The sequence below is a fragment of the Pan paniscus genome, chromosome X, assembly GCF_029289425.2.
Source record: "Pan paniscus chromosome X, NHGRI_mPanPan1-v2.0_pri, whole genome shotgun sequence".
NCBI lineage: Eukaryota > Metazoa > Chordata > Mammalia > Primates > Hominidae > Pan > Pan paniscus.
The window spans coordinates 49,910,486-49,937,532 of NC_073272.2; the positions used below are offsets into that span (position 1 = coordinate 49,910,486).

At 42.8% G+C, this 27,047-nt stretch overlaps 1 pseudogene; it reads right to left on the reverse strand.

Annotated features, from left to right (window-relative positions):
• Positions 1 to 1,331: 1,331 nt before the first annotated feature.
• Positions 1,332 to 27,047, reverse strand: LOC100974148 (ornithine aminotransferase, mitochondrial-like; annotated as a pseudogene).

Sequence of the window (27,047 nt, forward strand, 5' to 3'; positions counted from 1 at the left end):
TGGTGGCGTGCACCTGTAGTCCCAGCTACTTGGGAGGCTGAGGCACGAGAATCGCTTAAACCCGGGAGGCAGAGGTTGCAGTGAGCCAAAACCGCGCCACTGCGCTCCAGCCTGGGCGACATAGTGAGACTCCATCTCAACAACAACAACAACAACAACAACAACAACAACAACAACAAAAATATGAACTGTTGATACACAAATATTAATAGCTTGGATGAATCTCCAGGGAATTATGCTGAGTGAAACAAGCCTCTAAAATGTTATATACTATGAGATTTCATTTGTACAGCATTGTAGAAAAGATAAAATTGTAGAAATGAAAAATAGATTAGTGGTTGTCAGGGGTTAGGGATGGTGGATAGGAGGAGAGTGAGTATTACTAAAAATGAGTAGCACAAGGGATGGCATTGTGGTGATGGCAATGGTCTGTACCTTTTTGTTTTTTTTAATTCCAAGACTGAGTCTCACTTTGTCACCCAGGCTGGAACGCAGTGGCAGGCTCTCGGCTCACTGCAACCTCTGCCTCCCAGGTTTGAGCCATTCACCTGTCTCAGACTCCCATGTAGCTGGGTATACAGGCACGTGCCACCACGCCTGGCTAACTTTTGTATTTTTAGTAGAGACGGGGTTTCACCGTCTTGGCAGGCTGGTCTCGAACTCCTGACCTCAAGTGATCTGCCTACCTTGGCCTACCAATGTGCTGGGATTACAGGCGTGAACCACTGCACCTGGCCATGTTCTGTATCTTTTTTTTTTTTTTCTGAAATATAAGCTTTATTTTAAATTTAAAGAAATATTAAAAATAAACGTTTTTTACAAATTATAATCAAGCACTCAAAACAATTTAGGAATTTTAAACACTAATTCTTAATTCAAAATAATGACAACCATAGAATACATTCTGGTGTTCGCCAATATGAAGTTTACTTAATATTAGTACTTTACATATGACTAACCATTCATCCTTCCTAAAATTCAATGATAACAGTGATTTGACTTTACAAGGTGAAGCCTTTTATGTAATACTCCATAGATAACTTTTTCAAATACAAAACATTTATACCAGCAAGGAAATTATAAAAACATATATAAAGTATACTGAAGGATGTGATTTAAAGGCTGTTCTGTATACATAGATATGTTTTACCTTAGAAAGTACAGATGCACATCAAAACACCTTCACTGAATATAGATGCCACTACATTCTCTTACTTACGTTACGAAGCAAAAGGCAGTTTCATAAACGTTGTTCTATTGTGTATCAACTGAAAAAAATGGATATTCCACAAAAAGGCTTTGAAGACACATGGGAGTGGAATGTGCCTACATTTAGAGCAGAGCTTTTACAGGACCACCTGTCTCCAGCCAGCTCCCAGGGACCACTGAAAACAGCTGCTACCCTCAGAAAGACAAGATGGTCTTGTTAATGATTTCACTGGACTCTCGAATCTCATCCTCCTTGATCACCAGTGGAGGCGCAAACCTGATGATGTCACCATGGGTTAGCTTGGCCAGAAGTCCATTATCTCGAGTCTTAAAATCACCTTCCAGGCATCACGATCTTTGGTTTCTTTAATAACAATAGCGTTTAATACTTCTTTTCCTCACTGGGCATGGTGGCTCACGCCTCTAATCCCAGCATTTTGGGAGGCCTAGGCAGGTGGATCCATTGTTTTCTTAGTTGGAAATGATCCCAGCATTTAGTGAGTACCTATTACTTAATCTAACATAACACAACTTTAATATTTCATCTCCATATGGTAAGAGCAAGAGAAAAAACATTTCAAATTACATGAAAAGTTCACTTATAAACATGTATCTCACAGTTACCTCATTTATTCATTTTAACAGTTATACCTAGATTACCTATGAAAACTGACATATTAAACAAAGCCAGTCGGCCGGGGTCGGTGGCTCACGCCTGTAATCCCAGCACTTAGGGAGGCCAAGAAGGGCAGATCACTTGAGGTCAGGAGTTGAAGACCAGCCTGGCCAACAAGGTGAAACCCCAACTCTACTAAAAATACAAAAAATTAGGCGGGCGTGGTGGCGGGCGCCTGTAGTCCCAGCTACTCGGGAGGCCGAGGCAGGAGAATGGTGTGAACCCAGGAGGCGGAGTTTGCAGTGAGCCGAGATAGGGCCACTGCAGTCTGGCCTGGGTGAAAGAGCGAGACTCCGTCTCAAAAAAAAGAAAAAAAAAAAATACAAAAATTATCCAGGCATGGGGGCGCACGCCTAGAGTCCCAGCTACTTGGGAGGCTGAGACAGGACAATCTCTTGACCCTGGGAGGCAGAGGTTGCAGCGAGCCGAGATAGCACCACTGCACTCCAGCCTGGGCAACAGAGGGAGACTCTGCTCTAAAAAAAATTTTTTAAATAAATAAATAAATAAATAAAGCTAGTCATTTGGAGTTATTTTCCTATTAAAACATTATTATAGCCTGTAAATGTCAGGTATCCACCCGAGCAAAAACCTTAAATATATGAGTATTTTGCCAATAACTCAGAAAATACAGCTGTTTTATTACACTCACAATATTAAATTAGTCTTACTTATCAAAGAATTTCACATAAAAGACCATTCTGTTTTTAGGTTAGGTTTATGTTTCATAACCTTAACACATCCAACAGAGACAAATATAGAACCAGTAAACTCAGCCAAAAATGTGTGGTCACAATTTTGAAAACATTTCTCATTTTATTTTACCAACAATTTTAAAACCAGCTTATTTTTCAACTACTTAATTAAGTTGCATGAACTAAATGCGTTTTAGTTAATTACTGTGTATTTATATGAGTACCTATTTAAGCCAATCTGAATAGGATTCTTTAAATAATTGTTTGCCAACGATTCCGGATTTTACCATGTAGACACATTTAACATAACACATGTACATACGCAGGAATACGCCCAAACACAGATACGTACATAAACAAAGATAACTTTCATTTTAGAATTTTGATTATGGGACAGTAAACCATACAAACTCACCGATTTATAAAAGACGTTGGATCTAAATTATATTTCTGACAAAATGGAAGAAGGCTAAACTTTATTTAAGATTTTTCTCCTCAATAGGTAATCTTATGAAGGTGGTGACCCAAATTTTGGGTAAAGCAGTTTGAGTCAGTTACCAACATGTTGAATTAGACAAAGAATTGTTAACTGTAAAAATGTGACTGAATTATGTGAGGAGGCCCAAAAGATAAGAGGTATTCCAATAAGCTTTGTATAATGTTCTCTTGGTCTCAATTCCTCATCCTTGAAGATAAGAGTGTTGTCTTCCCTTTTAGTATAGGAAGGAGATCTTTTACATGGGAATTTCATCTTTTGCTTTTAAGAAACACTACAAAGGTCAGTGATTTTATTTTATTTGTATCTGATGTCTTTCAACTGTCTTTATTTTAATAGTCAGTATGCCAGAGTAGCTGAGGAGTTTTGGAAAAAGAGTTTTGCTTAAAGAAGGATAAAGAGGAAGAGGTAAACGAAGGAGAGGGGAAGGTGTTGGAGAAGAAAATCTCAGCTAGCTTTAGACAGTATCTTGCAGTGAGGCAGCCTTTGAGTCTTGAATGTGTTCTGGAGCCTCAAGATACCAACTGAGATAGGAGTCCCATTTGGACTGTATTATTTTAGTTCAGTTTGAGGAAAACAGACTGCGTGAATGATCCCCATAATGTTGGCACATATTACCAGCTGGCGTCCCAGAAAGAGGGAACTATGTTGGCATGCCTTTGAACTTTGAGAGCCTGTGTGTAAATAAATTAATCTAGGTGATTCGGTTTAATGCCTAATACACAAAAGCCAAATTAAACTCTAAGCATGCAAACGATTCAGAAAATAAAGTACAAACTTACCAGGAAGCATGAGAAGCCTTCTCTAACAGAAAAATCTCTGTAACCCGGCCTCATAACCAGGAGGGAGAAAATCCCTCTTAAACAGGCCGTCTCTGGCTGGGTGTAGTGGTCACGCCTGTAATCCCAGCACTTTGGGAGGCCGAGGCGGGCAGATCACTTGAGCTCAGGACTTCAAGACCAGCCTGGCTAACAGGGTGAAACCACATGTCTACTAAAAAACACAAAAATTATCCAGGCGTAGTGGCGCACACCTGTAATCCCAGTTACTCGGGAGGACGATGCACGAGAATCACTTGAGCCTGGGAGGTGAAGGTTGCAGTGAGCCCAGATCACACCACTGCACTGCAGCCTGTGCGACAGAGCAAAACACTGTCTCAAAAAAAAAAAAAAAAACAAAAGAAAGAAAAGAGAAAGACAAGATAAAAAAGACAAGACAAGAAAAGAAAGGAAAAGAAAAGAGGAGGTTTCATAACCAGGAGACAGAGAAAGACCCTTCCTAACAAATTCCCAAATAAAACTGAACTCAACTCCCCAACAAATGGCAGTTTGATCCAAGAAAGTCTCACCGGGGGGAAAGAGGCAACCAGAAAAGCAAAAGCTCAAGGGGACCAAGTGTGCAGACCTCACGCCATAGTTCCAGAGGTCATTGATATCTCCAAGGTGAGTCAGCTTCGGACCCGATTTCTGACACCACAAATATCAAAGTCAAAACCTATGGAGATGAATCTCTTTTTTAAATCGCAATATTAAGGATGTTATATTATGGTTTTTGTTTTTGTTTTTTAAGACAGGGTCTCACTCTGTCGCCCACCCCGGAGTGCAGTGGCACAATCTCGGCTCACTGCAACCTCTGCCTCCCCGACTCAGCCTCTGGAATAACTGGGATTACAGGCATGCACCACCACATCCAGCTAATTTTTTGTAATTTTTGTAGAGACAGGATTTCACCATGTTGCCCAGGCAGGTCACGAACCCCTGGGCTGAAGTGATCCGCCGGCCTCAGCCTCCCAAACGGCTGGGATTACAGGCGTGATCCACCACGCCCGTGAATCTCTAAACATTTTATTTGAGAATCATAGAATTGTAATCTGAAGCATACACACAAACTGGCTGGTCTTTGGTATGTCCAAAGAACAACGAGAAAGTTGAGAGTTTTATTAGAAACAGAAATGTTACCTATATTTTTTAAAGCAAGTCCCTTGGCACCAGAGAAGCTTTCAGGAGCTGGAAGCTCTGATTGGTGAGTGTGGACAATAGGTAAAACAAGCCTTAGAGTCATTGCAGGTTGTTTCAGCAGTTACTAGGTAAAAGTGCTCTTAGGGTGGCAGCAGGCCATTTCAGCCACCAGCTTTGCGGAAAATTCAATTCTTGGAGCAGGTGCAATGTGCCCTGATTGGTTTCTCCCCTAGCCACTCAACTCTGACCTAGTTGTGTATGTGGAAAATGACTCAATTCAGGTGGGTTTCAGTGGCACACGCCTGAAATCTCAGCACTTTGGGAGGCCAAGGCGGGCAGATGGCTTGAGGTCAGGAGTTCGAGACCAGCCTGGTCGACATGGTAAAACCCTGTCTCTAGTAAAAATACAAAATTAGTCCGGTGTGAGGCACATGACTGTAGTCCCAGCTACTCGGGAGGCTGAAGCAGGAGAATCGCTTCAACCCAGGAAGCTGAGGTTTCAGTGAGCCGAGATCACGCACTGCACTCCAGCCTGGGTGACACAGCGAGACTTCATCTAAAAAAAAAAAAAAAAAAAAAAAAAAAAAAAGAATGACTCACTTCTTTCACAATGGTTAAAGCAGAGTCCTGCTTAGCAATGCACAAAAATTCTCCTTTGTGATCCATTCATTTTACTGCTGTTGACTTTCTTGCTTATGCTTTCAGACAGAGACACTCTCCTTTGACCAAACTTGAATCGGGCTCCTCTGAGTCCTGTTTCTGACTAGGTCTCAACCTCAGGCTCTGTCCTTCATCCAGGGACTCTGCCCATTTAGCCTGTTTCAGCAAAAAACCTGTCAAGTCGGTTTAGCCAGAATCCCCCTGCACCTGAGGCTTCCTCCAAGTAATTTCCCATCTTCTGACCCCCGGCTCCTACTCCCTGACTACAAATCCCCACTTGTCCTTGTGGAGTTGAAGTCGATCCCAATATCACTCTCCCACCGCAAGACCCCATTACGGTGGTCCCTGTGCCTATCACAGTAGTCCCCCCTCTGAGTAAAATCGTCCTTACGATCTTTTTTTTTTTTTTTCAGAGACAAAGTCTCACTCTGTAACTCAGGCTGGAGGGCAGTGACCCAATCCTAGCTCACTGCAGCCTCAAACTCCAGGGCCCAAGCAATCTTCCGGCCCCAGCCTCCTGAGTAGCTGGAACTACAGGTACGCACCACCACACCCAGGTATTTTTTTTTTCAGTTCTCTACAGATGCAGGAACTTGATGTGCCCGGCGGATTTTTCTATTTTTTGCAGAGACAGGGTTTCACCATGTTGCCCAAGCTGGTCTTGAACTCCTGGGCTCAACCAATCCTCTTGCCTCGGGCACCCAAAGTTCTGGGATTACAGGCATGAGCCACTGCAGCTGACTCTTCCTTACAGTCTTTAATAAGTGCAATAAATACTTGTTTGCTTTAACATTTCCCTGTGTCTTCAATCTCCTGAAGTCTTACATGCTTGACATTGTATTTTCCTCTGTAAGTAACCTGCTATTTCTCTCCGATCATTTTAAAATATTTTTTCCTTGTCTTTCACAATTTTACATTTCACTGTTCCTGTGTGTGTACTATAATACCTTTAAATCTTAAGTCATTTTTTTAAATCTGAGGAATTCTCATTGATTACTTATTTAAGTACACTCTCCTTTTTAATGACTATATTTTCTTCTTATAAGGCTACTATTAGATGTGTTTTGACATTTATTCTTCTATCCTCCCTATTAATTAACTTTTCTTTCATTTACTTCTTCTCTATCCATTACCGATTACTTTCATGAATTCTTTAGACGCATTTCCTCAGCTCAGTAATTGCTTTTTCAACTCTATCAGTTTTAATATCCAATCTATTCCACCGAATAATTTATTTGAGCAGTTAATGTTTTCATATCCAATCTATCCAATAGTTTTTCTTTTTATTTATTTATTTATTTATTCATTTATTCATTTGAGATGGAGTCTTGCTCTGTCACCCAGGCTGGAGTGCAGTGGCGCGATCTTGGCTCACTGAACCTCTGCCTCCCGAGTCCAAGCAATTCTCCTGCCTCAGCCTCTTGAGTAGCTGGAACCACAGGCATGTGACACTATGCCAGGTTAATTTTTGTATTTTTAGTACAGACAGGGTTGCACCTTGTTGGCCAGGCTGATCTCGAACTCCTGACCTCAGGTGATCCACCCGCCTCAGCCTCCCAAAGTGCTGGGATTACAGGCGTAAGCCACCGCACCTGGCCTTTTTTTCTTTATTTATTTTTACACAGAGTTTCACTCTTGTTGGCTAGGCTGGAGTGCAATGGTGTGATCTCGGCTCACTGCAACCTCCGCCTCTCAGGTTCAAGTGATTCTCCTGCCCCAGCCTCCTGAGTAGCTGGAGTTACAGGTGTGCACCACCACACCCAACTACTTTTATATTTTTAGTAGAGATGGGGTTTCACCATGTTGGCCAGGCTGGTCTTAAACTGCTGACCTCAGGTGATCCTCCCGCCACAGCCTTCCAAAATGCTGGGATTATAGGCGTGAGCCACCCTGCCTGGGCTGTCAGATAGTTTTTCTATATAACCCTTTCTTCCTGGGAAGATGTGTAAGCCCAGACACTCCATGTGAGTTTTAGGGTTTCTAGATTGATAGGTCGTAGGATAGGGAGCCTCTAGAGCTGAGCTGAGCCAATTCTTTCCAGTCCCTAGCCTATGAGCCCCCAGAGACCCTTACAGGATTTCTGCCTTACAGCGTGGAGGGAGTCTACGGGTGAGTGATACTGGTTGTAATTGCGTATCTCAGAGGGCAGAGGGAGAGGTAGGAAAGGAATGCTCAGTTACTGACCAGCTTTGATGAGTCTGCACTTTTTCTAGGAGCTTCCCAAGCCCCTTATTCTTTAATGTTATCAGGCCACTTTGGGCTAGCACTGGGCCAGCCCTGCCAAGTTTCTGCTCTGTATGTTTACAGAACAGGTAATAAGCCTTCTAGAAAATAAGGAGAAAAAAAGAATGCAACTTAGAAGGCTCCACCTGGGCTGATCCTCCATCTGTGGCCTCTGACCTTTTCCCACTCTAAGCCATCTCATCCCCCAGTGGGGCTAAACCATCAAGGGTTTTGTTACTGGGAACTGTTCTGAACTCCAACCACTTCCCACCTCTTCTGTGGCATCTGCAGGGTTGGGTTTGGGAAGGAAGCCAGCAGCTATTCCTGGTTCACCATCTTCTTCTTGAACCAGATATGCCTTTACATTTTAAAAGTAATTTGAAGTCATTACTAACAACACCTAAAAGATATATACTAACTTAACCACATGACAGGCGCTATTCTAAGTGCTTTACACATACTTACCCATTTAATCATAGCAATCAAGTGAGTTAGATAGTGTGGTTATCCCCAGTTTACTCTTGAGTAGCCTGAAACACGGAAAGGTTATATGAGTTACACAAGGTCACATACCTTAATAAGTTGAGAAGCCAGAAACTGAACCCAAGCTGTCTGGCTCCAGAGTTTGCACTCTAAAATACTAGCGGTAAGTGGGCACAGTGACTCACTCCTATAATCCCACCACTTTGAGAGGCTGAGGTGGGAGGATTGCTTGAGGATAAGAGTTCAAGATCATCCTGGGCAACATAGGAAAACACTCTCTCTACCAAAAAAACAAATTTTTAATTAGCCAGCCTTGGTGGTGCACGCCTGTAGTCCCAGCTACATGGGAGGTTGAGGCAGGAGGATCACTTGAGCTGAAGAGGCTGGGGCTACAGTGAGCCATGATTGTGCTATGGAACTCTAGCCTGGGCAACAGAGTGAGGCCGTCTCTAAAATAAAACTAAATAAAATGCTAATGCTTTTAGCCACTCTACCATTCTATCATTCATTAGCGTCGGTATCCATTCCTTGAACAACAAAAGAACTTCTCTTTTTTTTTCCTGTCCCTCGTCCCATCTTCCATGTTTATAATACTGGGGAATTTTATTTCAAGACTATAATTTTTTAAGTTTACAATCAAAAGTTTACACTGTTTAATAAATTTTACTATTTTTCTTCTAACAATTGCTTATTGAAATCACCTTCCTTTTAAATTTACTTTTCTTTTCTCATAGGGCTGTATACCAATAATTATTTCTGAAGGGTATATGTGTCATTAATTTTCTGAACTATTTTTTCCCTCATTCTGGATTATCCTGGCTGTATACAGATATCTAGGTTCAACTTTTTTTGTTTGTTTTTGTTTTGTTTTGTTTTTCTGAGACAGTGCCTGGCTCTGTCACCCAGGCTGGAATGCAGTGGCACCATCTCAGCTCATGGCAATCTCCACCTCCTGGACTCAGCGATTCTCCTGCCTCAGCCTTCCAAGTAGCTGGGACTGCAGGCACGTGGCACCACACCTAGCTACTTGTTGTATTTTTTGTAGAGATGGGTTTCGCCGTGTTGGCCAGGCTGGTCTCAAACTCCTGAGCTCAAGCAATCCTCCCGTCTCAGCCTCCCAAAGTGCTGAGACTACAGGCGTGAGCTACTGCACCTGGCCCAAACTTATTTTTAATCAGCTCCTTGAAAAACTTCTCCATTGCATTCTCTGTTCTCTCTTTCTCTCTGGGACCTTTCAGGATTTTATCTCTATCCTAGAAATTTTACTCCGAGGGTGTGTGTGTGTGTGCATGCACGCAGGTGTGTGTGCACATGTGTGTTAATCAGGCTCAGAACTAGATGGCTCTTTTCAGTTTGAAGATTCATGTCTTTGTTCAGTTCAGAAAATTCTAGAATGTTATTTCTTTAAGTAGTGCCTTCTCTCCAGTCTTTCTATTGTTTTGTTGTTGTTGTTGTTACTTTTTTTTTCATTTTTGACGGAGTTTTGCTGTGACACCCAGGTTGGAGTACAGCGGCAGGACCTCAGCTCACTGCAAGCTCCGCTTCCTGGGTTCAAGTGATTCTTCTGCCTCAGCCCCCCACATAGCTGAGATTTCAGGCACCTACCACCACACCTGGCTAATTTTTGTATTTTTAGTAGAGACAGGGTTTCACCATGTTGGACATGTTTTAGATCATAGTTATCAGCAGCATAATAATAAAATGAGGCTATCATTGTACAGAGATGTTAAAGAATTTTCCTGGGGCACAGTGGCAGTGGTAGTCTAATCCAGAGCTCCAAGCCATTTAAAGCTCATTCACGTTTGCATTTATTTATGAAGTTCAGATGTTGCTCACTAGGGCTTCACCCCATAGGGCCTCCTGGTGCTTCCATTGAGACACCCACTCTCGCAACAAGAAGGACCAGCTGGCCTCTGCTCTGTTACCGGGGCCACTCACATGGCTTAGGAATCGCTTTGACTGTTGGCCCCTCCCTACTGTGAGCTCCTTGAGGGCCTTGTCTGCACCTGGGGCATCTGAGAAGCCCCAGTCCCAGCCCAGGGGATCCTCGGAGGCCCCTGAATGAGTGACCCCACAAGTGCAGATTCAACTCTGGTTTAGAGGGTAAAGGGATCTGGGATTGGGTTGCCAGTATGGAGGCCAAATTCAAAGAAGGATCATGAAAGGTATTAATTGTTACTATTACTACACATAAACAGTGTTTACAAGCTCAGGGAGGACTTTCCCTTAGCCTATTTTACATGTATTATTCACTATTTCATAAGTGAGGAAGCTGAATAAAAAGTAGCTTAAGGGCTGGGCGCGGTGTCTCACAACTGTAATCCCAGCACTTTGGGAGGCTGAGGTGGGCAGATCACGAGGTCAAGAGATCGAGACCGTCCTGCCCAACATGGTCAAACCTCGTCTCTACTAAAAATACAAAACTTAGCCTGGCGTGGCAGCACCTGCCTGTAGTCCCAGGTACTCTGGAGACTGAGGCAGGAGAATCACTTAAATACAGGAGTCGGATGTTGCAGTGAGCCAAGATCGTGCCACTGCACTCCAGCCTGGCGACAGAGCAAGACTCCATCTCAAAAAAAAAGAAAAAAAAAACTAGCTTAAGATTGTTGGTCAGTGACATATCCCAATGCAACCAGAATTGGTATGGGTACCATCTCACTTAATTCCACATTCAATGTTGATGCCTCGGTAGTGTGGTATGCCAGATCTGGTACTGCTTTCTTTGCTGCCTAGTTTAATTTCAGCAAACCATTTCTTTACCTCTCCAGTCCCTGTATTCATCTCCCCACACCATCTTTCCCCACAGTGTTTTGTCCCCTCCCTATGTTTTTACATTTACTCTCCCAGCAGCTGTCTACAAGCTTATATGGGATCCCACAAAACGATGGGAAACAGCTGTGCCCCCAGGAAAACCAAGTACCCCTGAGAAGATTAACAAGACATCTGGTAAGAGCAAACAATTTGGGAACAACCCCTCTGGCTTCCCTGGCTATGTTCAGGTGTGTGGACTGGGTGTGTGGCATGGACCCCAGACAAGCCTGGGTCCAGCCTGGGCTGAGGAGCTTGCTCAGCTCCAGATGAGATGTTAGACTTGACTTCCAGAGACACAGGGTGGAGTTGTCATCCATATAAAAAACCACGTGACAGGGGAGAGGTTCCAAGATGGCCAAATAGGAACAGCTCCAGTCTAGAGCTCCCAGCATGAATGACGCATTTCTGCATTTCCAACAGAGGTACCGGGTTCATCTCATTGGGAATGGTTGGACCGTGGGTGCAGCCCATGGAGAATGACCCGAAGAAGGGCGGGGTATCGCCTCACCTGGGAAGTGCAAGGGGTTGGGGAATTCCCTTTCCTAGCCAAGGGAAGCCGTGACAGATGGCACCTGGAAAATCGGGACACTCCCGCCCTAATACTGCGCTTTTCCGGTGGTCTTAGCAAACGGCACACCAGGAGAATATATCCTGTGCCTGGCTCAGAGTGTCCCACGCCCACGGAGCCTCACTCACTGCTAGCACAGCAGTCTGAGATCGAACTGCAAGGCGGCAGTGAAGCTGGGGGAGGGGCGCCCGCCATTGCTGAGGCTGGAGTAGGTAAACAAAGTGGCCAGGAAGCTTGAACTGGGTGGAGCCCACCGCAGCTCAAGGAAGCCTGCCTGCCTCTGTAGACTCCACCTCTGGGGGCAGGGCATAGCAGAACAAAAGGCAGCAGAAACTTCTGCAGACTTAAGCGTCCCTGTCTGACAGCTTTGAAGAGAGTAGTGGTTATCCTAGCACAGAGTTTGAGATCTGAGAACAGTCAGACTGCCTCCTCAAGTGGGTCTTTGATCCCCGAGTAGCCTAACTGGGAGACACCTCCCAGTAGGGGCCAACTGACACCTCATACAGCTGGGTGCCCCTCTGAGACGAAGCTTCCAGAGGAAGGATCAGGCTGCAACATTTGCTGTTCTGCAATATTTGCTGTTCTGCAGCCTCTGCTGTGATACCCAGGAAAACAGGGTCTGGAGTGGACCTCCAGCAAACTCCAACAGACCTGCAGCTGAGGGTCCTGACTGTTAGAATGAAAACTAACAAACAGAAAGGACAACCACACCAAAACCCCATCTGTACGTCACCATCAAAAAAGACCAAAGGTAGATAAAACCACAAAGATGGGAAGAAACCAGAGCAGAAAAACTGAAAATTCTAAAAATCAGAGCACCTCTTCTCCTCCAAAGGAACGCAGCTCCTTGCCAGCAACGGAACAAAGCTGGATGGAGACTTTGATGAGTTGAGAGAAGAAGGCTTCAGACAATCGGTAATAACAAACTTCTCTGAGCTAAAGGAGGATGTTCAAACTCATCGCAAAGAAGCTAAAAACCTTGAAAAAACATTAGACGAATGGCTAACTAGAATAAACAGCATAGAGAAGACCTTCTCTATGGATGGAGCTGAAAACCACGGCACGAGAACTACGTGATGCATGCAGAAGCCTCAGGATCCGATTCGATCAAGTGGAAGAAAGGGTATCAGTGATTGAAGATCAAATGAATGAAATGAAGTGAGAAGAGAAGGTTAGAGAAAAAGGAGTAAAAAGAAATGAACAAAGCCTCCAAGAAATATGGGACTATGTGAAAAGACCAAATCTATGTCTGATTGGTATACCTGAAAGTGACAGGGAGAATGGAACCAAGTTGGAAAACACTCTGCAGGATATTATCCAGGAGAACTTCTCCAACCTAGCAAGGCAGGCCAGCATTCAAATTCAGAAAACACAGAGAACACCACAAAGATACTCCTCGAGAAGAGCAACTCCAAGACACATAATTGTCAGATTCACCAAAGTTGAAATGAAAGAAAAAATGTTAAGGGCAGCCAGAGAGAAAGGTCAGGTTACCCACGAAGGGAAGCCCATCAGACTAACAGCGGATCTCTTGGCAGAAACTCTACAAGCCAGAAGAGAGTGGGGGCCAATATTCAACATTCTTAAAGAAAAGAATTTTCAACCCAGAATTTCATATCCAGCCAAACTAACCTTCATAAGCAAAAGGAGAAATAAAATCCTTTACAGACAAACAAATGCTGAGAGATTTTGTCACCACCAGGCCTGCCTTATAAGAACTCCTGAAGGAAGCACTAAACATGGAAAGGAAAAACCGGTACCAGCCACTGCAAAAACATGCCAAAGTGTAAAGACCATCGATGCTAGGAAGAAACTGCATCAACTAACGAGCAAAATAACCAGCTAACATCATAATGACAGGATCGAATTCACACATAACAATATTAACCTTAAATGTAAATGGGCTAAATGCTCCAATTAAAAGACACAGACTGGCAAATTGGATAAAGAGTCAAGACCCACCAGTGTGCTGTATTCAGGAGACCCATTTCACTTGCAGAGACACACATAGGCTCAAAATAAAGGGATGGAGGAAGATCTACCAAGCAAATGGAAAACAAAAAAAAGGCAGGGGTTGCAATCCTAGTCTCTGATAAAAAAGACTTTAAACCAACAAAGATCAAAAGAGACAAAGAAGGCTATTACATAATGGTAAAGGGATCAATTCAACAAGAAGAGCTAACTATCCTAAATATATATGCATCCAATACAGGAGCACCCAGATTCATAAAGCAAGTCCTTAGAGACCTACAAAGAGACTTAGACTCCCACACAATAATAATGGGAGACTTTAACACCCCACTGTCAACATTAGACAGATCAATGAGATGGAAAGTTAACAACGATATCCAGGAATTGAACTCAGCTCTGCACCAAGTGGACCTAATAGACATCTACAGAACTCTCCACCCCACATCAACAGAATATACATTCTTCTCAGCACCACATTGAACTTTTGCCGAAATTGACCACATAGTTGGAAGTAAAGCACTCCTCAGCAAATGTAAAAGAACAGAAATTATAACAAACTGTCTCTCAGACCACACTGCAATCAAACTAGAACTCAGGATTAAGAAACTCACTCAAAACCGCTCAATTACATGGAAACTGAACAACCTGCTCCTGAATGACTACTGGGTACATAACGAAATGAAGGCAGAAATAAAGATGTTCTTTGAAACCAATGAGAACAAAGATACAACACACCAGAATCTCTGGAACACATATAAAGCAGTGTGTAAAGGGAAATTTATAGCACTAAATGCCCACAAGAGAAAGCAGGAAAGATCTAAAATTGACACCCTAACATCACAATTAAAAGAACTAGAGAAGCAAGAGCAAACACATTCAAAAGCTAGCAGAAGGCAAGAAATAACTAAGATCAGAGCAGAACTGAAGGAGATAGAGACACAAAAAACCCTTCAAAAAATCAATGAACCCAGGAGCTGGTTTTTTGAAAAGATCAACAAAATTGATAGACCACTAGCAAGACTAATAAAGAAGAAAAGAGAGAAGAATCAAACAGACGCAATAAAAAATGAGAAAGGGGATATCACCACCGATCCCACAGAAATACAAACTACCATCAGAGAATACTATAAACACCTCTATGCAAATAAACTAGAAAATCTAGAAGAAATGGATAAATTCCTCGACACATACACCCTCCCAAGGCTAAACCAGGAAGAAGTTGAATCCCTGAATAGACCAATAACAGGCTCTGAAATTCAGGCAATAATTAATAGCCTAGCAACCAAAAAAAGTCCAGGACCAGATGGATTCACAGCCAAATTCTACCAGAGGTACAAAGAGGAGCTGGTACCATTCCTTCTGAAACTATTCCAATCAATAGAAAAAGAGGGAATCCTCCCTAACTCATTTTATGAGGCCAGCATCATCCTGATACCAAAGCCTGGCAGAGACACAACAAAAAAAGAACATTTTAGACCCATAGCCCTGATGAACATCGATGCAAAAATCCTCAATAACATACTGGCAAACCGAATCCAGCAGCACATCAAAAAGCTTATCCACCATGCTCAAATTGGCTTCATCCCTGGGATGCAAGGCTGGTTCAACATATGCAAATCAATAAACGTAATCCATCACATAAACAGAACCAAAGACAAAAACCAAATAATTATCTCACTAGATGTAGAAAAGGCCTTCAACAAAATTCAACAGCCTTTCATGCTAAAAACCCTCAATAAACTAGGTATTGATGGGACGTATCTCAAAATAATAAGAGCTATTTATGACAAACCCACAGCCAATATCATACTGAATGGGCAAAAACTGGAAGCATTCCCTTTGAAAACTGGCACAAAACACAGATGCTCTCTCTCACCACTCCTATTCAACATAGTGTTGGAAGTTCTGGCCAGGGCAATCAGGGAGGAGAAAGAAATAAAGGGTATTCAATTAGGAAAAGAGGAAGTCAAATTGTCCCTGTTTGCAGATGACATGATTGTATATCTAGAAAACCCCATCGTCTCAGCCCAAAATCTCCTTAAGCTGATAAGCAACTTCAGCAAAGTCTCAGGATACAAAATCAATGTGCAAAAATCACAAGCATTCTTATACACCAATAACAGACAAACAGAGAGCCAAATCATGAGTGAACTCCCATTCACAATTGCTTCAAAGAGAATAAAATACCTAGGAATCCAACTTACAAGGAATGTGAAGGACCTCTTCAAGGAGAACTACAAACCACTGCTCAATGAAATAAAAGAGGACACAAACAAATGGAAGAACATTCCATGCTAATGGATAGGAAGAATCAATATCGTGAAAATGGCCATACTGCCCAAGGTAATTTATAGATTCAATGCCATCCTTATCAAGCTACCAATGACTTTCCTCACAGAATTGGAAAAAACTACTTTAAAGTTCATATGGAACCAAAAAATAGCCTGCATTGCCAAGACAATCCTAAGCCAAAAGAACAAAGCTGGAGGCATCATGCTACCTAACTTCAAACTATACTACAAGGCTATAGTAACCAAAACAGCATGGTACTGGTACCAAAACAGAGATATAGACCAATGGAACAGAACAGAGTCCTCAGAAATAATGCCACATATCTACAACCATCTGATCTTTGACAAACCTGACAAAAACAAGCAATGGGGAAAGGATTCCCTATTTAATAAATGGTGCTGGGAAAACTGGCTAGCCATATGTTGAAAGCTGAAACTGGATCCCTTCCTTACACCTTATACAAAAATTAATTCAAGATGGATTAAAGACTTAAACGTTAGACCTAAAACCATAAAAACCCTAGAAGAAAACCTAGGCAATATCATTCAGGACACAGGCATTGGCAAGGACTTCAAGACTAAAACACCAAAAGCAATGGCAACAAAAGCCAAAATTGACAAATGGGATCTAATTAAACTAAAGAGCTTCTGCACAGCAAAAGAAACTGCCATCAGAGTGAACAGGCAACCTACAGATTAGGAGAAAATTTTTGCAATCTACCCATCTGACACTTTTACACTGTTGGTGGGACTGTAAACTAGTTCAACCATTGTGGAAGCCAGTGTGGGGATTCCTCAAGGATCTAGAACTAGAAACACCATTTGACCCAGCCATCCCATTACTGGGTATGTACCCAAAGGACTATAAATCATGCTGCAATAAAGACACATGCACACATATGTTTATTGTGGCACTATTCACAATAGCAAAGACTTGGAACCAACCCAAATGTCCATCAATGATAGACTGGATTAAGAAAATGTGGCACATCTACACCATGGAATAATATGCAGCCATAAGAAAGGGTGAGTTCATGTCCTTTGTAGGGACATGGATGAAGCTGGAAACCATCATTCTGAGCAAACTATCGCAAGGACAGAAAACCAAACACCTCATATTCTCACTCATAGGTGGGAATTGAACAATGAGAACACTTGGACACAGGGTGGGGAACATCACACACTGGTGCCTGTCATGGGGTCGGGGGAGGGGGGAGGGATAGCATTAGGAGATATACCTAATGTAAATGACGAGTTAATGGGTGCAGCGCACCAACATGGCACATGTATATATATGTAACAAACCTGCACGTTGTGACCATGTACCCTAGAACTTAAAGTGTAATTTAAAAAAAAACATGTGACTTGGGGCAAGTCTCCCAAATTTCCTCAGCTCCAGGTTCCTAGTCCATAAGATGGAAATAAAGAATCATAGTTCATAAATTGTTTGGAAGCATTAAATTTAATCTAGAAGGCCTGATGACATGAAAGGTGCTCAAGCAATTCTATCTGTGATAACCTGGGATCATATCTTACTCAGCTCAATGCCTGATACCCAATACACGTGTACTTCAGAGATATTGCAGGTTCGGTTCCAGACCACTGCAATAAAGTGAGTCACACACATTGTTTTTTGTTTGACAGTGCATAAAACATTATGTTTACACTACAGTGTAGTCTACTAAGTGTGCAATAGTGTTATGTCTAAAAATATATATACCTTAATTTTAAAATAATTCATTGTCAATAATGCTAACAATCTTCTGAGCCTTCAGTGAGTCACACTCTTTTTGCTGGTGGAGGGTCTTGCCTTGGTGTTGATGGCTGCTGGCTGATTAAGGTGGTGGTTGCTGAAGGGTGGAGTGGCTGTGGCAGTTTCATAAAAGAAGACAACAATGAAATTTGCCACATCAATTAGCTCTCCCTTTCATGAAGGATTTCTCTGTAGTATGTGATGCTATTGGATAGCATTTTACCCACAGTAGAACTTCTTTCAAAGTTGGAGTCAATCCTCTCTAGCTATGAAAGTCCTAGATGGCATCTCCTTCCAATAGAAGGCTATTTTATCTACACTGAAAATCTGTTGTTTCGTGTAGCCACCTTCATCAGTGACCTTAGCTAGATCTTCCAGATAACTTGCTGCAGCTTCTCCATCAGGGTTTGCTGCTTCGCCTTGCATTTTTATGTTATAGAGACGGCTTCTTTCCTTAAACCTCACGAACCAACCTCTACTAGCTTCACATGTTTCTTCTGCAGCTTCTTCACCTCTCTCAGCTTTCATGGACTTGAAGAGAGTTCTGGTCTTGCTCTGAATTAGACTTTGGCTTAAGGGAATGTTGTGGCTGGTGTCATGTTTTATCCTGACCACTCAAACTTTCTCTATTTGAGCAGTAAGGCAGTTTTGCTTTCTTATTCGTGTGTTCACTGGAGTATTAGTATTATTATTTCCTTCAAGAACTTTTCCTTTACATTATATACTATTATTTCCTTCAAGAACTTTTCCTTTGCATTCACAGCTTGGCTGTTTGGTGGAAGAGGCCGAGCTTTCATCCTGTCTTGGCTTTCAGCATGCTTCCTCACTAAGTTTAGCCATTTCTAGCTTCTGATTTAAAGTGAGAGACATGTGACTCCTCCTTTCATTTGAACACTTAGCGGCCATTGTAGGGTTCTTAATCGTCCTAATTTCAGTGTTGCTGTGTCTCAGGAAATAGGGAGGCCCAAGAAAAGGAGGAGAGATGGGGAAGAGCTCATCGGTGGAGCAGTCAGAACACACACAACATTAATCCATTAAGTTTGTCATCTTCTATGGGTGCAGTTTATGGTACCCCCAAAACAATTACACATAACAGGGTGATTATAGTCAATAATAACTTAATTGTGTGTTTAAAAAGAACTGATAGAGTGTAATTGGATTGTTTGTAACACAAGGATAAATGGCTGAGGGGATGGATACCCTATTTTCCACGATGTGATTACTACGCATTTGCATGCCTGTATCAAAACATCTCACGTACCCCATAAGAATATACACCTACTGCGTACCCACAAAATAAAGAACAAAAATTATTTTAAAAGACTAAAAAGCAACAAAAACAATTGCAGTAATAATGTCAAAGCTCACTGATCACAGATCACCATAACAGATATAATAATAATGGAAAAGTATAAAATTGGTGAGAATTTCCAAAAAAAATTGCAGCATCTGTGAAGCACTATAAAAATGAGGAGCAATAAAAAAAGTGTGCCTGTGTGCCCTTAACAAATGCTTGCTGAATGAAAGGAGGTATCGGTGAATGTTCCCGTAAGTGAAGAGGTTGGGAATCTAAACCTCACAATGGAAGGAGCCAGAAGCTAAAATTTTAGTTTGCATTTGGCCTGTATTGGTGTGGATCTAAGGTCTCAGCCTCTCTAAGCCAGAGAATGTGAAAAACTGGATAAAGAAGGCCCTGGGCACTTGGGAGGGGGGAGGCATCTCCTTTTTTGGAGAAAACAGAGCCTAACACTCTCCAATCTACCCAACCCTCATCTCCCAACTATTCATCATAGGACCCAAAAGGCGGAAACATGACTGGACCCACAGACTGCGTGAGAGAAAGCAGCTGGTGATTTATGAAGAGATCAGCGACCCTGAGGAAGATGACGAGTAACTCCATAAGTGAACCTTCGGCTCACCCCTCACATCCCTGCAGATGTGCTATTCTGTTATGATACTGGTATCCCATCTTATCACTTGTTCCCCAAACCATTCCCTTCTCATAATTTTCTAGGGTACAGCATTGAGGCTGAATGATGAGATTTCCCATGCTCTTTCGTATTTTTTTTTTTTTTTTCAGATGGAGTCTCGCTTTGTCGCCCAGGTGCGATCTCGGCTCACTGCAAGCTCCACCTCCTGGGTTCACGCCATTCTGCCTCAGCCTCCCCAGTAGCTGGGACTACAGGGGCCTGCCACTACGCCCAGCTAATTTTTTTGTATTTTTAGTAGAGACGGGGTTTCCCCATGTTAGCCAGGATGGTCTGGATCTCCTGACCTCGTGATCGGCCCACCTCGGCCACCCAAAGTGCTGGGATTACAGGCATGAGCCACTGCGCCCGGCCGATTTCACATTCTCTTTTTACTCCCTGGCCTGTAGGTCCAGGGATGCTCCCTACCCAGGATGCTGTGGGCTCCCAAACCCCAGGTCAGCCCTGATATGCAGGCCACACCTTCCTCTAGCCTAGGAATTGATACCCTAGGCGAGGAAGTCACTGTGGCATGAACAGATGGTTCACTTCGAGGAACCGTGGAAGGTGTGTGCAGGTCCTGAGGTAGGGCAGAATCGGAGTGGGCAGGGTCTGCAGGTCAGGAGGAGTTGAGATTGAGTTGTCACGTGGTGGGAACTCACTGCCACTTACTTTCCTTCCCTCTTCTTGCCTCAGCCTCAGGGAATATGACACATGCCCATGATGAGAAGCAGAACGTGGTGACCTTTCACGAACATGGGCATGGCTGCGGACCCCTCGTCATCAGGTGCATAGCAAGTGAAAGCAAGTGTTCACAACAGTGAAAAGTTGAGCGTCATTTTTCTTAGTGTGCCAAGAGTTCGATGTTGGCGTTTCCGCTGTATTTTCTTGCAGTGTGCCATTCTGTTAGACAGCGTTTTCATTGATGAGCAAGACATGCTTAATGCATATTTCGGCTTGTGTATCCATGCACCTACCTCAGAAAACAAGTATTGTCAGGTATTCTCTCCATAGAACAGCACTACCCTCCTCTCTTCCCAGATGTGACTACTGAGATCAGGTCTGAGTGTTTAATTTCTGATTTTTTCCTCTGCATTTACACACACACCTCACATGCACACACACACACCAAGTACCAGTATAAGCATCTCCCATCTGCTTTTCTCCATTGCCACGCGTCCTGGTCAAGCCCCCCTCACTCTGTTTCCTGTTCAGCATGTACTCCCCTCATCCGATTCCCCTGTAGCAGTCACTGCCAGTTAATAAACCTTTGCAAACTTTCCCCAGTTGTTTGCTCCTCTCATTATTGTGCACACAGCTCTGTGCACGTGTGTGAATATTTCTTTAGGAAAGATTCTTAGAAGTGGAATTGATGTGTCAAAGGAGTCATTTATTCAACAAAACCCTAATGAGTGTGTCCTCGTGCTGAGCGCTATTCTAGGTGCTGGAGAGACATCAGGGAACAAGGCAGACAGATGTTCCTGACCACCATTCTAGAGGAGGATGTTTCCAGTTGCTGGGTGTTTGTTTGTTTCTTCTAGAGATTGGGTCGTGCTCTGTCCAGGCTGGAGTGCAGTGGCATGATCATAGCTCAATGCAGCCTTGAACTCCTGGGCTCAAGCGATCCTCCCTCCTCAGCCTCCGGAGTAGCTGTGACTACAGGCATGCACCATCACACCCCACTAACTTTTTTAGGTTTGTCAAGAGAGTCTCGCTATGTTACCCAGGCTGGTCTCAAACTCCTGGGCTCAAGCGATCCTCCCGCCTTGGCCTCCTAAAATGCAGGGATTACAGGGGTGAGCTGCTGTGCCTGGCCTCCAGTTTTTATTTTGATAGAGACTATACACTTCAGTCCTGGAGCAGGATTCTGCAGCATGTGGTTGGGCATCTTGGCCTTCACTCTCTGAACCATTTTCGGGTTCAAGGTCTGGGATGGTCCATTTGGGAGTATGTGGGAGGAGACACAGATGAAATCGTCATCTGGGGAACGTGGAGGAATCAGGCAGATGTGTGCACTGTAGACTCTGTGATGGCCAGGGAATAGAAGAGTCCACTTAGTCTCCATGCAGGGGAGCAACGGTGGGAAAGTCCCCTGGACAGAAGCATGAGACTGCCCATCGAGGGTCTCACCAACGAAGGGCCTGGGGGCTGGGGTGGGGACAGTGATTTGGGAATGGGACAGTTCTTTCTCACAGGTCCCACTGCACGGTGCAGAGGGGAACATTTCTGGGGAAGGGAAAGGCAGAGGGGAGTTATTTTAAAATCATTGTGTGTGAATGGAGACCATTAAGACTCACACCTATAATCCCAGCACTTTGGGAGGCCGAGACTAGCAGATCACTTGAGGTCAGGAGTTCAAGACCAGTCTGGCCAATATGGAGAAACCACGTCTCCACTAAAAATATAAAAATTAGCCGGGTGTGGTGGCTCACGCCTGAAATTCCAGGTACTCAGGAGGCTGAGGCAGGAGAATCGCTTGAATCCAGGAGGCAGAGGTTGCAGTGAGGCGAGATTACCCCAGTGCACTCCAACTTGGGCGACACAAGTGAGACTCCATCTCAAAAATATATATACATATGCATATATATATATATATATAGCTAAGACACTTTTTGAAAAAGAAGAATAAGGTGGGAGGAATGGCTCTACCATATTTCAATACTTCTTATATAGCTACAGGAATCAAGACTGTGTCGTATGGGGCGAAGAATAGACACACAGATCACTGGAACAAAATAGAGAACCTAGAAATAGCCCCACACTGACTTTTTACAAAGTGACAAAAAGAAGGAAGGATTGTCTGCTCAACAAATGGTGCTGGAGAAGTTGCAGAGCCATAAGCTAATAAAAAAAGACCTAATCTTCATACCTTTATACAAAAAAAAAAACTCAAGTGGATCATAGATTTAAATCTAAAATATAAAACTTAAACAGAAACTTTTACAAGAAAACATAGGAGAAACATCTGAGATCTAGGGCATAGTAAACAGTTCAAAAAGCATAATCCATAAGGGAAAAAAATTAGATTTCATCCAATTTAAAACTTTTGCCCTGCAAGAAACCCTGTTAAAAGGATGAAAAAACAGGGTATGGAATGGGAGAGAATGTTTGCAAACCACATATCCAAGAAAGGACTCACATCCAGAATGTATAATGGATATGTATAGTACTCTCAAAACTCAACAGTAGGCCATGGCTCACGCTTGTAATCCCAGCACTTTGAAAGGTCGAGGTGGATGGAGGGCAGATCCCTTGAGGGCAGGAGTTTGAGATCAGCCTGAGCAACATGGCAAAAACCCATCTCTACTAAAAATACAAAAATTGACAGGCATGATGGTTCACGCCTGTAATCCCAGCTACGTGGGAGGCTGAGGCATGAGAATCGCTTGAACCTGGGAGGCGGAGGTTGGAGTGAGCCAAGATCATGCCACTGCACTCCAGCCTGAGTAACAGAGCGAGAGGCTCTCTCAAAAACAAACAACAACAAAAAAAACTCAACGGTAAAAAACAAACAAACAATCCAATTAGAAAATGATCAAAATATATGAACATACATTTCACTGAAGAGGAAATAAGCAAATAAGCTCATGAAAAGATGTTCAACACTAATTTGCTTCACTAGATGCAAATTAAGACCATGATGAGGTATCACTACACACTTATTACAACAGCTAAAATAAAAGACATAGTGACAACACGAAATGGTGACAAAGATGCAGAGAAACTGGACACCTTGTAAAATGCTGCTGGGAAGGTAAAATCTTACAGCCACTATGGAAAACTGTTTGATAGTGTCTTATAAAACTAAACATGCAATGAGCACACAATTCAACAATTACACTTCAGAGAAATTAAAATTTATGCCCATCCAGAAACTTATACATAATTGTTCATAGCAGCTTTACTTGTAATCGCCAGAAGCTCGAAATAATCAATATGTCCAACAATAAGTGAATGGTCAAACTGTGGTACATCCATACCACGAATTACTACTCACCAATAAAAATGAACTATTGATACATAAATATTAATGCCTTGGATGAATCTCCAGGGAATTATGCTGAGTGAAATAAGCCCCTAAAATGTTATATACTATAAGATTTCATTTGTACAGCATTGTAGAAAAGACAAAATTGTAGAAATGAAAAACAGATTAGTGGTTCCAGGGGTTAGGGATGGTGGATGGGAGGAGAGTGGGTATTACTAAAAATGAGTAGCACAAGGGATAGCATTGTGGTGATGAAAATGGTTTGTAACTTTTTTTTGAGACAGAGTCTTGCTCTGTCTCCCAGGCTGGAGTGCAGTGGCATGACCTCTGCTCACTGCAACCTCTGCCTCTCGGGTTCAAGTGGTTCTCTTGTCTCAGCCTCCCATGTAGCTGGGATTATAAGCACGTGCCACCATGCCTGGCTAATTTTTGTATTTTTAGTAGAGACGGGGTTTCTCCATGTTGGCCAGGCTGGTCCCAAACTCCTGACCTCAAGTGATCTGCCTGCCTCAGCCTCCCAACGTGCTGGGATTACAGAGATGAACCACTGCACCCAGCTATGTTCTGTATCTTTTTTTTTCTGAAATATAAGCTTTATTTTAAATTCAAAGAAATATTAAACTTTCTTTTACAAATTATAATCAAGCACTCAAACAATTTAGGAATTTTAAACACTAATTCTTAATTGAAAATAATGACATCCGTAGAATACATCCTGATGTTGGCCAACAGGAAGTTTACTTAATATTAGTATTTTATATATGCTTAACCATTCATCCTTCCTAAAATTCAATGATAACAAAGATTTGACTTTATAAGGTGAAGCCTTTTATGTAATATGCTAGAGATAACTTTTTCAAATACAAAACATTTATACCAGCAAGGAAATTATGAAAGCATATATAAATTATACTGAAGGATGTGATTTAAAGGCTGTTTGTATACATAGATGCATTTCACCTTAGAAAGTACATATGCACATCAAAACACTTTCATTGAATATAGATGCCACTACATTCTCTTACTTATATTACAAAAGCAAACGGCAGGTTCATAAACGTTCTTCTATTATGTATCAACTGAAAAAAACATATATACACAAAAAGATTTTGACGGCACATGGGAGTGGAATGTGCCTACATTTAGAGCAGAGCTTTTACAGGACCACCTGTCTCCAGCCGGCTCCCAGGGACCATTGAAAACAGCTGCTACCCTCAGAACGCTAAGATGGCCTTGTTAATGAGTTCACTGGACTCTCGAATCTCATCCCCCTTGACCACCAGCAGAGGTGAAACCTGATGATGTCGCCACAGGTTGGCTTGGCCAGAAGTCCATAATCTTGAAGTCGTAGACACACGTTCCAAGCATCACAATCTTTGGTTTCTTTAATAACAATAGCGTTTAATAATTCCTTTCCTCGCCAGGCGCAGTGGCTCGTGCCTGTAATCCCAACACTTTGGGAGGCCAAGGCAGCTGGATCACCTGAGGTCAGGAGTTCGAGACCAGCTTGACCAACATGGCAAAACTCCATCTCTACTAAAAATGCAAAAATTCGCTGGGCATAGCAGTGCGTGCCTGTAATCCCAGCTACTCAGGAGGCTGAGGCAGGAGAATCGCTTGAACCCGTGAGGTGGAGGTTGCATTGAGCCGAGATTGTGCCATTACACTCCATCCTGGGCAACCAGAGTGAACCTCTGACTCAAATAAATAAATAAATAAATAAATAATTATTTTCCTCTTACGGCAGTTACAACATCAGAAGGTAGCTTCATGGGTTCATTTCTCAAGATAATACCCATTTTTTTTCTGTATTTTCAGCAAGGTTTTCTTCTTCTAAAACCTCAAGGGCTGCAATTGTCACTTGGCAGCCTAGTGGATTGCCACCGTATGTGGACCCACGTTCCCCTGGCTTAATGGTCAGCATTATGTCATCGTCCCACAGCACTGCAGACACAGAGTATCAGCCCCCAGAAAGGGCCTTTCCAAGGAGGACTATATCAGGTCTGACATTTTCATGATCAACAGCCAGCCATCTACCAGTTCTGGCCTATCCTGACTGTATTTCATCAGCAATATACAGATCCTGGTGCCTGGTGCAGAGCTCTCACACTCCCATTAAGTAACCTGGATCTGGAACAACACCTGCTTCACCCTGAATTGGTTCTACCATGAATGCAGCCACATTTGGATTCTGAAAAGCACTCTCCAGTGCAGGCAGATCATTGCAGGGAATGACGTCGAAGCCAGGCATAAACGGTCCAAAACCATCATAACTCGTCAGGTCTGTGGAACTGGAGATAGCAGAAAACGTCCTACCCCAAAAGTTTCCAGCTGCGAAAATAACCTTTGCTTTGTATTTCTGAATGCCCTTCACAGTATAGCCCCACTTATGAGCTAGTTTACAGGCAGTCTCTCCAGCTTCCATTCCTGTATTCATAGGAAGAACTTTGTGGTAGTTGAAAAGTTTAGTAATATACTCCTCATATTCACCAAGTACGTTATTATAGAAAGCTCTAGAGGTTAAGGTCAATTTCTTCCCTTGACTCTTTAGTGCATTCACAATCTTGGGGTGACAATGCCCTTGGTTGACAGCACTGTAAGAACTCAGAAAGTCAAAATATTTTCTGCCTTCTACATCCCATAAGAAAATACATTTTCCTCTCTCCAGGGCTACAGGTAAAGGATGGTAATTGTGCGCACCACACTTAGATTCCCTTTCAAAAATGTAGTCAGAGGTTGGAGGGCCTTGGACTGTTTTCTTTGGGTTTTTTTTGTTTGCTTTTTGTTTTGAGATGGAGTTTTGCTCTTGTTGCCCAGGCTGGAGTGCAGTGGCACAATCTCGGCTCACTGCAACCTCTGCCTCCCGGTTTCAAGCAATTCTCCTGCCTCAGCCTCCCAAGTAGCTGGGATTACAGGCATGCACCACCATGCCGGGCTAATTTTGTATTTTTAGTAGAGATGGGGTTTCTCCATGTTGGCTAGGCTGGTCTCGAACTCCCAACCTCAGGTGATCCACCAGCCTTGGCCTCCCAAATTGCTGGGATTACAGGCGTGAGCCACCACACCCGGTCTGGATTTTTTTTTTAGTTGCAACAGATGTAGCAGAAGCCACTGAAGAATGAGCTCCACGACTAAGTACAGCAAACCTCTGCAAAGGTGCTAGTTTGGAAAACATTGTGTCCTTCAAGTAGAAAAACCACAGATAGACTATTTTTTTCTTCCCATGGTTCAGACTAGAATACAGATTTTTAACCCAAGATCCAAGGATGATCTTCAGAGAGTCCAAAATCTCCTGACA